Source organism: Marmota monax, unplaced genomic scaffold (assembly GCF_021218885.2).
Source record: "Marmota monax isolate L192 unplaced genomic scaffold, Marmota_monax_Labrador192_F-V1.1 WCK01_AAM20220418_F8-fsc00128, whole genome shotgun sequence".
NCBI classification, from domain to species: Eukaryota; Metazoa; Chordata; class Mammalia; order Rodentia; family Sciuridae; genus Marmota; species Marmota monax.
This window is the reverse complement of record NW_026693452.1, coordinates 4,093,063-4,108,612: the sequence shown is the minus strand read 5'-3', so window position 1 is coordinate 4,108,612 and position 15,550 is coordinate 4,093,063.

Below are 15,550 nucleotides of genomic sequence, written 5' to 3'. Positions count from 1 at the left end.
ACTGGAGAGAAGGCTAAGGACGTAATCAGTCATCTTCTAAAAGCCTTTTCCTCCATGGGCACCCCACGATGCCTCAAAACCGATAATGGTCCCGCATATGTAAGTCAGGCGGTTCAACGGTTTTGCACCCAATGGGAAATTAATCATAAGACTGGAATCCCTTATAATCCACAGGGACAAGCTATCGTGGAACGAGCCCATCAACATTTAAAAACTTATTTACAAAAAACAAAAGAGGGGGAGATATACCGGAATTGTCAGGGACCACAAGCACTTCTAAGCATAACCTTATTTACTTTAAATTTTTTACTCACTGACACTGGAGGGCGCACGGCTGCACAACGCCACTTTTCCCCTCCCACTGTACAAGATGCTCAAATAAGGTGGAAAGATTTATCCACCGGAAAGTGGCAACCCCCGGCTCCACTCTTAGCTAGAGTGAGGGGAGCTGTATGTGTTTTTCCCCCAGGAACTGAGAAGCCCATTTGGATCCCGGAGCGCTGCACCAGACCGGTGAATGAAAATTCAAGACAAAATGAAGTTCCCAAGATGGCTGATCCTGCCGCTGTTGTTCTCACCCCTTCAAGTGAGTGCCGAGACACACCTCATGAGCTGGACCCCTCTTGTGGCATTCCTTCTGGACAGGTTTGCTGAAGGAGGGCTTGACCCCCCACCTGGGAATATTCATGAATATCTTTTTGGAGCCCCTTGTGAGTGTAAGGGAGGGCCCCGGCACTCGGCCCCCTCTGGTTATATCCAGAGCATTGATTGTGGGACTAAAGTAGCCTATATGGCGGCTGAACTCAATGAAAACATCGGAGGATTTAAGCAACCAAAATGGGTATGTGTTAATAAGCCCGGACTTGTTGTCCCTAATCCGACCGAGACTCTTGGAAGCTGTCCCGCCACTTGTCATTACACCCTGGCAATGCACATCTCCTGTTATACATCGGCCTCAATTTGTGTTAATAATCAAGGAAAACAGTATTTTGAAGCCATCCTAACTAACACCCGTGGAGAATGGGGGACCACTTATAATTATATTCCTTTTCTTGGTGACCAGGGAGGGGAAGGCATCACGACTCGGTTAACGGAGGCGGGATGTGAGGGCGTCGTGGGTAAACCTTCCTGCTGGCCCATGCAGGCCCCTATCGGAATCTCTGATGGAGGGGGACCCACTGATGCTATCAAACACCTTCAGGTGATTAAGCTTTTAAAGCCGGAGATCCCTAAGCCTACATACCACCCCTTGATATTGCCCAAATCCCAGTTTCCTGATTTAGATGCCAATACATTAGATATCCTAGAAACCACCTTTTCTTTACTTAACAGTTCCAACCCTACCCTTGCTGGTGATTGCTGGCTCTGCATGACGGCAGGTGCAGTCATGCCATTGGCGGTTCCCATCAATTATACCATTGATGATGACAACACATGTCAATCTGGGCTGCCCTTTAAGGTGCAGCCTCTAGGTGGTTTTATGTCTTGCCTTCTAGGCATGATGCAAAATAATACCTATGATGTTGATGTTGGAGTCTCTTCCTTTGGAAACTGCTCATTAATAAAGAATTACTCCTCACCTACTCCGCCCCTTTGTCCCCCTAATGGTACAGTCTTTATGTGTGGTGGAAATTTAGCTTTTCCCAGGCTCCCAACAAATTGGACTGGTGGTTGCGTTCTGGCATTACTGCTTCCTGATATCACGATTATCTCAGGAGATGAACCCCTACCCATTCCTAGCCTAGACATCTTAGTTAGAAGACACAAGAGAGCTGTGCAGGCCTTACCACTCCTTGTTGGCCTTGGAATAACAGCTGCTGTGGGTACAGGCACGGCAGGATTGGGTACGGCTATACATTCTTGCCGCCGCCTATCTCAACAGCTTATAGATGATGTGCAAACCCTGTCGGGAACCATTAAAGACTTACAAGACCAGATAGACTCCCTAGCAGAAGTAGTTCTTCAGAACAGGCGGGGTTTAGACTTGCTTACTGCCAATCAAGGGGGAATTTGTTTAGCCCTTGGGGAGAGGTGCTGTTTTTATGCTAACAAATCTGGCATAGTTCGCACAAAAATTAAACAACTCCAAGAAGACCTAGAAAAAAGGAGGAGGGAATTATTTGAGAACCCTCTCTGGACTGGACTTAATGGATTTTTGCCTTATCTTCTTCCCTTATTGGGACCATTGTTAGGCCTCCTTCTAGTAGTGGCAATAGGACCCTGCATTGTAAATAAGATAGTACAATTCATTAAGGATCAAATTAATATCTTAGCCTCTAAGCCAATACAGGTTCACTATCAACGCTTGAAGATGGATGATCGCCTCTCTGAGATATACTTCAGACCTATCCGAAGATGAGTGTCCTCCTTAAAAGAAGAACTCCTGCCATATATTTTCTCTATGCATACCTCTCCCTCTTGCCTTCCTGTATTAGGATCTTTGCTGTCTAATCTCTCGGTCCAATCACATCTGCCATTCGGCGGTGACGGTCGTGGGTCCCGTAGGTGGAGACGGTTAAGCGTTCACCGCAATAATGTCTTGATAGGTCATAACACCTTGAGCTGATCTTGTAGTACCCAGTGACGGGCAACTTTCACGCTTGCTGTGCGACCTAAGCCAGGGAATCGGGGCCTTCCCAGAGACGGGTAAGCATCGCAAGGGCTGTGAACGACCTAAGACAGGGGCTACTTGATTCCCACTGGCATGCAAAAAACAAAAGAGGGGGACTTGTTGGCAACAGGTCCACCTTGGCCCCTGGAGCCCTACCTCCACTAGTTTGTTCTGCATGCCAGTGTGGCCAGCTCACAAGGCCATGGCGAACTTGCGGTTTTTCTGTTCCTGCTTATCCGTCTGAGACATATGTATCCCACGGGAATGCCTTGACCTTTTCTGGTCTGATGGACTTATTGTTAAGGGAGGTTTCGGTACCTGACAATAATAGATGTTGAAACTAAATTTCTCCCCCCTCCCTCCTGCTTTTGGGTAGTTTTCCACTTCTGCTGCTTGGGGTATAAAAAAAGGTGTGTTAGCAATAAAGATTATTATTGACTCCTGGATGAAGAACCTTGGTGTCCTGTGTGTCTTTTAACCTCGCCGTCCCTCGCCGGACTCGGCTCCCTTGGCCGGACGCGGCACTAGACAACCAGAGTAAAAGTTCTTGCTGGAACTCAAGATGACATAGGACAGCATGCCATGCTACAAATGCTCTCACCTACCCACTCTTTGGATTTAGTTTTAGGAAACCTTTCATTCTTTTATTTGTCCTGGTCAAGGCTCAACTTTTAGCAGCTTGGAAGGTAACTAAAATTTAGGAAGATGGGGGTAGAGCCTTTCAGTGGGAGGAACTGCAGCAGGAGAACACTTGTCATCGTCCCTATTCAGGATTCTTCTTGTCAGCAGTAGCTCCAGGCTGGCAGGGACATTTTTTCTGTCTATAAATCCAGTTCAGTCTCAAAGTCCTAATGATGCATGGAATTCTGCAGCCAGCCCTCGAGGCTCAAATGTTCTGATTGGCAGCAAAGGAGGCCCCGTCCACCTCACAGAGTGTGGAGGGGAACCACCAGGCTGGGGCTTCACTTTTTCTTTTTTGAAAGGGCAGCATAAACACACCTCTGAAAAGGCTTTCATAGTCCCCCACTGTGAATAGAATTTCTGTACCGCTAACTCTTGTGGGGGCAGACTATACAAAACACCATTTTTTTTTCTGCACACTTCTGTTCTTCTAAGCTGCCAGGAAGACTTAATAAAAGCCCGTAGGTGGTTATATGAACTGAATTGAAAAGAGGAGCTTAAAGAGAGTTTTTCTCTTATTAACCAAGTGATGGTTCTCAACACTGAGCAATACCACGCTGGTGTTTATGTTGTATCCCACCAATGTGGGCATTTGTGAATTTTACCAATGTTTTAAGGAGTATAATTAATGGCATTTGGTGAAGATGAAGAGTAATGAAGTTAATAAAATAAGCAGAAATAGGCATACCATTCTGAAGTAGTGTTTGCCAGTGTGGTGTGTGCTGTGAACTGCTTGTGTGCCCTCCACACCAGCCAAACTTTACATGTTGAAGCCCTGATTTCTGATGTGATGGTGTTTGGAGGCAGGGCCTTTGGGAGGTAATTAAGTTTAGATGAGGACATGAGGGTGGGGACTTCTGCTGGGATCAGAGACACTGGAAGTATTGCTTCAGTTTTGTGTCTCCATCTTCACACACTGAGGGGAGGCCACTGAGGACACAGTGAGAACGTGGCCATTGCCATCCTTGCTGGCACCTTGTTCTTGGACTTACAGTCTCCAGAAATGTGAGGAATAAATTCTTGTTTAAGCCACCCCAATCTATGGCATTTTTATGGCAGTCTAGCTAGCTAAGATAGTAACTTGATCATTTAGCCATATTTCTACCTACTGAATGAACTTTTAGCCAGGAGTCTTTTGATTATGCTAAGGTTTTATTTTCTGTTCTAATAAACCAATTTGAAAATCAGCTCTGTATCTGTAGCATCAATATGATTCTAGATTTGTGACCCAGTGGCTTTGGATAGCTACATGGCACTCGTTTCTGGCCTTGAAACCTGGTCATGCACTTGTCTTTTATCTGCATATTACCTTAAATATTTTGATGTATCTTAGTCTGCTATCTCAGTTCATCTGCATTTTGACATATTTGGCCCCATAGCAATTTGCCTTTGATTGTCTAAAACAGGGATCTAGCAACACTGAAAAACTCTTCTCAGATTTTCACACATTGTATTAATTTTGTTATTAGAGAATGAAAAGCAGAGGAACTTTGTACTAGTGAGTTTAAAAATGTACTTGGGAGAAGATAAAAGATGAACTAAACATAAATCATATGAACAAAACAAGAATCTGTAAATTCAAATACTTGATTGTTTTGGAGAAAAAATGAATGGAATTGATAAACATTTTTGAGAATGTTTAAGTATGAAAGTGAGCAAGCAGGAATATGTAATGCCATGAACAAGAGGGTGCATGTATACAGATCAGGAGCATTGGAAAATATTATGAGAGAATACTACACTTAAATCTGCAACAACAAATTTAAATATTTAGTCACTATAAAAACATAAACAACAAAAATTCAACTCAACTAGAAGTGGAACACTTGAATTATATATTGACTGTAAAAGATCTATAACTGAAAAAGGCGTACAATACAAAATGGGTTTGGGCTGAGTTATATCTAACCTTAATGAATAGAGAAGACCCATGTTATTTAACTTATTTGAAGCTATTTAAGATTGATGAGCCCAATGAAATTTATAAAGCCAACATAAGATTCTAAATATCAAAATCTGATATGAACAATAAAAGATAACCATAGACTAATCTGAAAAAAAAATCCAGAAGAGAAACTTCTAAATAAGGTAAATAAATATAATTTATTATGGTTAATTTCTAGAATTCAAGGATGGTTTGATATGCAAAAATTTAATATGCAATACATTAATTAATAATTTAAGAAAAACTTTTATGATATAAATACACACTGACAGGCATTTGATAAAATTAAGCACCAATTGTAAAATTAAAAACTAAGTTAAAGTAAGAAAGTAGTCAATTACCTAAATGTAAAAAAGACTATTTACCTTTTTTGGGGGGTGGGGAATACTGGGGATTGAACTCAGGGAGAGTGGATCACTGAGCCACATCCTCAGCTCTATTTTGTATTTTATTTAGAGACAGGGTCTCACTGAGTTGCTTAGCATCTTGTATTTGCTGAGGCTGGCTTTGAACTCACAGTCCTCCTGCCTGAGCTTTCTGAGCCACTGGGATTATAGGCATGTGCCTCCATGCCCAGTACAAAGAGTATTTACTTTTAAAAAGCAATTATTAGTCTAAACACTAAAATCACTTTAATTAAAATCAGCAACTGGAGAGAGATGTTGGCTATTGCTCTTATACAATTTAATCTTCGAGCGTTTCAATAATGCAATAAAAGAGAATAACAAAATAATTTCTGCAAACAATAAAAATAGATTGAATTAATTTCTGTAATATGAATGTATACTCAGACAATGTAAGAGAGTCTATTAAAAGGACTTACATGAATTGTCAATTTCATAAATTGACTAGATATAAAGAAACAGTCACAAAAATAAACAGCTTTTGTTTGTCTCTAAAATTGAAGCCCCCCAAAATAGAAAAAAAAATTATTTACATTGGTAATGAAAACAATAAAATATTGAGGGGTATATTTAATAAGTAGGGATAACACCTATATTAAGTGGACCATAAAAAGTCATGGAAACAGCAAAATGACAGAAGAGGAGCTTTATACCTAATAGAAGCATCAATTTTGACAACATCTATAGGCAAGAGTAACTTCATGGGGGTCTAAAGGCCAGGGGATGAATTTCTGTAATCAGAGCAAAAGATATGAAAGCAGACATATTGAAGAGGGTGGAAGAGTTTTACTGCACACATGCACCCTTCCTTCAAGGCAGCACAGTGCAACAGTACAGTGCCAAAGCGGACTCCCTAATCCACAATTTCTCCCATGGGTGAAAAAGTGAAGTGTATTAGTGCCTAACTCTGCCCATTGTGTAGGAGCTGTGCAAGAAGTTCAGTTCTTTCTCACACACCAGAATTCTGAGGTGGTTGGCAAGGCTGAATGTTTGTAAGAGGCATAGTAGCAGCAAGATTGGCCACAGAGCTTACTAACTGCCCTGTGGACTCCATCAGGAAAACTTCTCATGAGTTGCTATAGGTGCCTGGCCTAAGGACCTCTTTATCTGGCCCGTGAGCAATCCAAATGCTCTCCACACCTCCCTAGCTCTCTCTCCAAAGTGAACTCCTTAAGTGTAACCTGCAGACAGCAAGTGCAAGTGTTTCACACAGACAACTGGCTTGGTTGTGTGGCACTGGGAGAAGGCACACAAACTTGGACCTTTCAAGGCATCACCTTAGGTCAATCAAACAGGAGACCCTAAGCACCTGGCCTGGCTTTTTTGTCTTAAAATAGTACACTTAATATTAACTACCTACCCCCAACACCCAAGAGAGAAGCAAAGGTGTGGAGCAGATGCATCCATAGAAACTATCTGAAGGCAGCAGAACCCCTGTCTGGCATGATTGGTGGAGATGTTTCTCTCTCAGAGCCTATCAGTGAAGACTAGAAGATATGACTGCTTCTTTAAAGGCAAAGAGAGACAACACAAAACTTCAGGGAACATGAAAAAAAATCAAGGAAACATGACACCCATCACGGGAACAGAATAATATTCTAGTGGTTGACCTAGAAATGAAGATCTATGAATTGCTGTGAAAAAGAGTTCATAATAATTGTTTAAAAAAGATCAGTCAAGCTACAAGAGAATACAGATAATTCAATGAAACCAGGGAAAAAAAACCAAAAAATAAAATAAAAAATCATAAAAAGGATGTAAGAGAAATTGTGTGAAGAATAAATGAACAAAATGGAAAATTCAAGAGTGTCATGGGCTGGGGATGTGGCTCAAGTGGTAGCGCGCTCGCCTGGCATGCGTGCGGCCCGGGTTCGATCCTCAGCACCACATACAAACAAAGATGTTGTGTCCACAGAGAACTAAAAAATAAATATTAAAAAAGAAATTCTTTAAAAAAATAAGAGTGTCAACAGCAATTGGTGAAATTATAGTTATATTGTGTACAAATATTTAACAACAAATCCCATCATTATGTACAACTACGATGCATGAAAAAATGTGGGAAAAAATATGGAAATGAAAAAAAATAAAGTTCCTATTAAAAAAAAATAAAGGATGTCCACAGTAGACCTGATCAAACAGAAGAGAGAATATGCGACTTAGGTCATTTGAAAATATCCATCCAGAGGAGAAAAGAGAGCTTCAAAGGAATGAGGAAATACTACTGGAATTATGAGACGCCAGTAAGAAAGTTGACATTTGCATTAAGGAAATTTAAGAAGAGAGGATAAAGGGGAAATTTTGTTTTTAAAGATAATGGATGTAAAATTCTACCCAAAAAATTAAAATCAGTAAAAAATCAAAATTCAAGACAAAGAATTTTGAATGCTTGATAGTCTCCTGATATAAAAGGGAACACCTGGACAAGCCTTGATAATTCACTGAGAAGGCTATCAGTGGATTTCTCAACAGACGCAATCTACAGATTCACATATTCCTTATCAGAATTTCAAAGGCAATTCTCACAAAAGTGTAGGCATTGCATTTTCTAATTTCTAATTATATTACAAATTTTTAGTAATCTACATAATATTATACTGGAACAAATATAGTCACATAGATGAATGGAACAAAACAGAAAGCCCAGAAATAAACATGTCTGTTTATAGTCAGGTAAGCTCTGACAAAGATGCTAAGAATGCACAATGGGGAGGTTAATCTCTTCAATAAATGGTTTGAGGAAGACCAGATATATACATGCAGAGAATGAAATTGGGTCCCTATCTTATACCACCACAAGGATCAACTAAAAATGGATTAAAGACTTAAATATTAAGTCCTGAAACCATAAAACTTCTTTAAGAAAACAGGAGAAAAGCTCATGACATTGGTTTGGGTAATGATTTTTTTGTATATGACATCCAAAACAAAAAGCAAAAGCAAAAATAAATAAATGAGACTATGTTAAACTAAAACATTTCTGCACAGCAAAGGAAATAATCAATAATATAAAAAGGCAGTCTATTGAATAGGAGAAAATATTTGCAAACCAAACATCCCATTAGTATTCAAAATAGCTGAGGAACTCAAACAATTTAACAACAACAACAAAACCAAATCACTAATTAAAAAAAAGGGGGGGCAAAAGGACCTGAATAGACATTTCCCAAAAGAAGACATATAGCCAACAATTACATGAATAAAGTGCTCAGCCTCACAATTAACAGAGAAATGCAAATCAAAACCATGAGCTATCACACCTATTAGGGTGACCATTATAAAAAGGACAAGCAGTCATAACAAGTGTTGGTGAAGATATAGAAAAAAAGGATCCCTCGTACATTACCTGTAGGAATGTGGATTGCTACAGCCATATGGAAAACAGAATAGAAGTTCCTCAAAAGATTAAAAATGGAACTGCCATGATTCAGCAATACCACTTTTAGATATATATATACATATATAATTGTATTTATGGTGCTGGAGATACTTGGGCTTTGCCTAATCTAAGCAAGTACTTTACCACTGAGCTACAACCCCATCCCCTGTACTCCTATGTCCATTGTGTTATTTACAATAAGCAAGATTTGGAAACAACCTTACTGTCTAATGGCAGATAAACAAAGACAATGTGGCGTGCACACACACACACACACACATGCCCACACAGACACACACATATGTTATTCAGGCTTTGGAAAGAAAGGAATCCTATCATTTGTGACATTATGAATGAACATGGAAGATACTATAATAAGTGAAATAAATCAGAAATAGGCACAGGGTCAAATACTACATTATATTATTTACATGTGCACTATATAAAAGTCAAACTAAAAGAAGTAGAATGGGTCTGGGGGCAGGTGGTGTAAATAGGAGAGATGTTGGTCAAAGGATGCAAATGTTCAGTTATAAGTTCTGGAGACCTAATGTACAGCATGGTGACTACAGCTAGAGATGTACTGTATACTTGAAATTTGTTATGATGGTGGACCTAAAATATTCCCTTCACACACATAATTTTGTGATGTGTTGGGCATGTTAATTAGCATTGTAAGATTTCAAATTCTCTCACTCATTGATTTCAGTAGATATTCATTGCAACCAATATTTCACTGTTGGAATAACCTAGTCATGTTTAAACATGCTTTAGCACTCCTCTATATCTGTAATTCTTATGTGACTGTTCTAAGGCTTTTCTTTCCCACATTTCAACCTAGTTCTTCTGTTAGTGTTAGCTGTGACTTCAGCACAAAGTGGTACAGGTTTCTGCAGTATCTATATAAGAAATAAGATGTCTGCAAAACCAGACTTTTGAAAGTGAGTTAGAAGGAAATTTCTACTTGCAGATTTGTTTCTGTCGCTATTATGAGATGAATGTGGAAACGTGTTCTTGGTCAACTTAATGATAAAGTTGAGTCAATGACACATGGATATTCCAATCAACAGAGCAGGGCTGCAAACTGCAATGGCCCAAAGAAAACCAGACTTGCAAATGTTTAATTCATATGCTACATAAACAAAAAGTTGACAATTTTTAGCTTTTAGTTTGTATCAGACACTATCCTGAGTACTTTTCATTTTATGAATAACTGTAATTCTTTAAACCACCTATGGAATTGGTACTAATATCTCCTCTGTGTAAATTTTAAAGCTGAGTCATAGAGAAGTTAAAGAACTTGGCCAACTTTGCATAGTTAGTATCACTTGAACCAAGGCAGGCTAGCTCTGAAATTCATGATTCTGACCACTACACAGTACTCTTAACACAGTATTAAATGAAAATATAGTGTTTAAAATCTATGGCTATAATAGAATCATGTAGTAGATTTACTAGTTCGTGGTATAAATTCAATTTATTTATTCCATGAATTCATAGTTCAATAAACCAACTCTTGCAGAGTTTAGACAATGCAAGACCCCATTTGGAAATATATGGCTATGAAAGCAACTCTCAACCCACCCCCACTCACAAACCATTGCATTAATCAACAAAGCTGTACTCAACAGTAGACATTATCTTTCATTTGGAAAATTCAGTTTGCTGTGGTTAATTTTTTTAATGCTTCAGATTCAGCTTCAATTACCCATGAAAAATTACAGATCTTGTGTATTAAATATTAAAACATTCCAGTAAGATTGCATGTAGTTCTTCCATTTAAAAAATAACATGATTTGAACTTAGAGTGCCGTTATCCATATTTCAAGTCTTTGCTCCGAAAATCTTCTTTTTATTAAAAGCAAAAGTTCTGTGGTTATAACTAATTGCAGCAATCTCAAGAAGTCTAGCAAATCAAGGCCTTTAGATAAAAAATTATTGAATAAAGTTGTATCTCTAAAGATACATCAAGATTCATCTCAAGGAAAAACTAGGAGTAGTAGCAGGGTTATTTTCTTTAATGGGCAAAATTATACTGACAGCCTAAAATGTTCAGTTAATAGCAAAACTAGAGTAACTCACAGAAAATGACACTAGGAAATGGTCAGAAAAATTAAGAGCTGTTACAAACAATATTGAGATGTCATCAGATTGGCCCATAATTATGAATGATCCTGTAGCAGGAAAAGAAACTAGAAGTTACATAAAGCTTAAGTAAACAGTTGTCAGGATTTTAATGTAGAGATGTTAAATTTTTGATAACACTCAAAAGTATTCTTCAGTGTTCCATGCCTGAAAATTCATACCTAAAGAGCAGTATGTCTTAAAATGCAAAAACTTTAATACTTTAAAAGTCATTAAAGTTCCTTGAATTTGATCCAAGATAACCACCTTGATGTCATTCAATTCTGTATGATTTTATTGTAACTTTTAGTTACTAATTTAACCATTCATTGATCCCCAATTATTTGCAACTGACTGTATTCTAGTCAGTATATTTGACACTGAGGTCAGTAAGAGACGACTTTACAATGCACTTCTTCAGGGTTAAGTCTAGCAACATTTTTCAAAGAGAATTTAGAATACTAAAATAAAACAGTTATATATCTTCCCGGTATACAAAATGCTTTTTCACAAATGTTATTTTATCTTCAGAATTTGTCTTTGAAATATATTATGCTCTATCATTTTTTTATCAACAAAAAAGCTAAAGCTCAAAATCCTCAGGTAATCTGCTAGGGTTAACACTGCTTGTAAGAAAAACAAAATTTAAACTTGGAGATTTAGCTTCAAAATTTACAATTATTCCATTGTATATTGCTTCAGTGTATAAGAGGGAACTGAATGATGGATGTGGGAATGGAACCTCAGATATTTAGACAATAGGGATAATTCTTCTCATCAAAACCTTTGAGAGAAAAGACAAGAATAACACTTAATATTATTCCTGTCTTATTATAAAAGATAGGGCTTCTGCCACCCAGGCAGGAGTATAATCTAGGGATGTTTTCATTCCACTCCCAGTGTCTCATACTATGAATGCCCTCCTTCTGACCTCCATTTCCCAATTTCATCTCACTAATTGTCACACTGCGTCCCATTTCTCCCAGTCCACCGGATCCCCTTCATGACTTAATTCGCTTCCTTACTTAGCTCTATAGATATGATCAACTATTTTCAAACTGCTTTTACCACCTTAAAATCCTTGGTTCTTTGACTCTTTCTTCAGCCCCGTCTCACTTTTATTTTTATTTTTATTTTTTTTTAATTTTTTTATTGTGGGTTGTTCAAAACATTACAGATTTCTTGACATATCATATTCCACACTTTGATTCAAGTGGGTTATGAACTCCCACCTTCACCCCATACACAGATTGCAGAATCACATCAGGTCTCACTTTTATTAAGATGGAGAAAATTAGAAACCATGAGGACTGGTCTTAACTGCACACTTTTTTCTCTTCCTTGGTCTCTGGCCTGTCTATTCCTCAGCTACTCTCTTGTTCCCTCATTTCCTTCTTAGTGCTTTTGTGCTTGAATGTTTGACATTTCCACATTTCGCAAGGCTCTAATCTAATTCTCACTGCTTCACTTGATCCCCACCATCATTTCAACTCTTGGGAAGAGATTTAACCTCTTAGAAGACACTAGTAAAGTTGTGATTGTTGTTTAAGGTTAATTTTTGAAGGCAGATGATTGGTGGTGGGACACGAAGAGAGCAACGGGCTCTAGGTTAGAGCACAGCCTTTGTAGTAGCTCCATGCCTGGGATTACCTTACATTACTGCATTACCTTACATTCAACATGACAGCTGTTACATTCAACAGCTATGCTGTTATAAAAACAGGCAGAAGGTGCTGTTATAAAAACAGGCAGAACATATGCAGAAGGTACAAGTGGATTTAACATATCAAGGAATTTTGTGTGGTGGGAGATAAAGACAAAATCATTATGGGGATACCAACGATTGGTAGAGAATTTAAAATCCCAGGGTTGGAAGCCAGTTGAAGAGGATTATATTCTGTACTTAGAAGGTAAGCAATGTGATTTAAAAATGTTCAAAGAACATTTTTTGATCTGTTGAAGATCAACACATAGTCCAGAAGTTTTCCCTGTATTTAGTCTTTTTCTCCTAATTTTTCTTTTCTTTTTTGTTACTACCATACTGAAGTTTCTGTTATAATATAAAGAGGTACTATTTTTCACAAGATATGTACATCTAGCCAAATATTTGTCTTTGTATTTTAGCTTTTAAAATCAATCATATTATGTCTAATATATGCATACAAGGTTTATTAATAATTAAAGGAGACAAATATTCAGTGATTAGACCTCTGGAATTTATCATTGTATTTGAAATAATGCTGGGCTTATTTTCCTAATATAATCTGGGACTAGGGGCCTAACACCATCCCCAGATCATGGGCTCTATTGCCATGTTAGCAGATCTCACATCTCAAATCTGTCTTATCCTGCCTAAAGTGTCTGGTATTTTTGAACCTTAGTTTAGTCTCTGTAAGTCTCGGTGTTAAAAAGTACCTTTTTCAAAAGATAATTAAGAACTAAATGAATGGATACAAGTGAAATGATTAACATGATGCCTGGCATATAAATAAATTTAAGATATCTCATCCCCATGGTTGCAGCAGAAATTTGTGTGATACGAACAATGGCCTTCCTGATCATAGTCGACCAGTCTGGGACTGGGCTGCTCATGCTAATGAAACCCATGAGTTCCTTCTTGTATTTGAACTGTATTTTATCTTCAAGACATCAAGCTAACTATTCATAGAAATGCAGATGTCTTTATTACAATGTTTAGATAATACAGAAATAATTGTAGTATAGGAAGGAAAAGATCAAAGTTTTGGTATACTTGAGTTTTCTCTTGAATTTCCAAAGATAGAGTTTCTTAAGACCTAGACCTTGATGAGAGAAGAGTGATTCTTTATGGACAATACTCCCTGCTTTAGACTTGACTCCTTTCTTTTCTCCAAGGTTGCTTCCCTTCACAGAGCCTTCTATAATTCCTCTTTATGCTTTCTTCCCCAACTACCATCCCTGAGCAGTACAGTATATGCAAGAGATATGCATGAAAAAAGTCTCCTGGATGATAGTTTATAAACCTTATTAACATAACAACCAAGAAATAGCAGAAAAAATAATAGCAGGGGCATGTGTGTGTGTGTGACAGGGAATCTGAAGTAACTCTTGAAGGAGTTGTGAAAACATGGACTCTCCCACACTCACTCTCCATATCTGACTGTTACATATAGTAAGAAATCTCATCTCTATTGTTAGTCTGGAATGGACTGTTCCAGTGAATAGTTGGAGAGGATTATGGTAGAGCACGAGAGGCAAACTCAAGGAGGGAGATTCAGAACTCTGCAGGAGTAAAATAAAATGCATGCAGTTGTAAAATTCTGCATCAAGTTTTTATATATCCAATAGTGCTTTAAAATATATTCTATTGCTTCTCCACATCCTGAACATCAGTGCACTTGAGCTTGGTCAACTGGATGAAAAATATTGGTAGCTATGCTGTTATAAAAACAGGCAGAGTCACTAGCTTTCCCACTGCAAGACTTGCTTCAACTGGGAAACAGTACCTGCTGTATCTCCAGGTATTAAGGTAACTTAGAATCCATTCATGGCATTTAGGAAAGCTTTAGGAGTAGACTTTTCAGTTTTTATCTCTAGTACAAAATGTTATTTCAGCCCATAGCTCCTAAGGAATGAGGCTAGTGTCAAAGATTTAATGCCTTTTCACATTAGTAATGTCAGCACAAAATGGCCATCTTCTCTGAATAATTTATCTTCCCACTGCATAATTTTCTTATCTTTTTTTCTACATTTTGGCTTTTTACTGTAGATGAGGAGGTAAATGGCTGTTAGTCCCCGACAAAACCTGTGGAGCATCCTTCCCATCAATCAATTAAAAAACACTTACCTTACATTCAACATGATTTATTTCTTGTTAATACAATTGTCTCACTATATCCTTCTATTATTATACCCTTAATTCCATTAGCCATTCGCTTAATGCTCACTTTAAAGCTGACCCCCAAAGAGCTTGGAAGAGAGAGGGAAGTCTGTCTAATAGTGGCATTGCCAATAAAACTCTGGAAGCTCTTCTCCTAAAGCCTTGTAGGTCACAGAAAAGATAGGTCACGGAATGTATCCTGCCTGAAAAGAATAGAGCAATCTCTCATTTATTTGTTCTGATGGATACTGGTTGATGGTTTAAAAATCCTTAAGAGCTCTTATCTTAAAAGTCAACACAATAGGTTCACCAAGCAGAGGCCTATGTGTTGCACAGGGATGGATGCGACACTGACAAGCTCTCCTTAAATAAAATTAAAAAGGAGGAAACAAAGAAAAAAATCCATTTATATTGTTTGAAGATTAATGGTTTGCTTGTTTTGGGGTGGGGCAAAAGGTTAACCTCTTAAACAGTTGACTGACACAAAGAAATTGTAGTATTATTTCTCACAGTGGTGGAGTTACATGTTCTCTAGCAATTTTCCTCT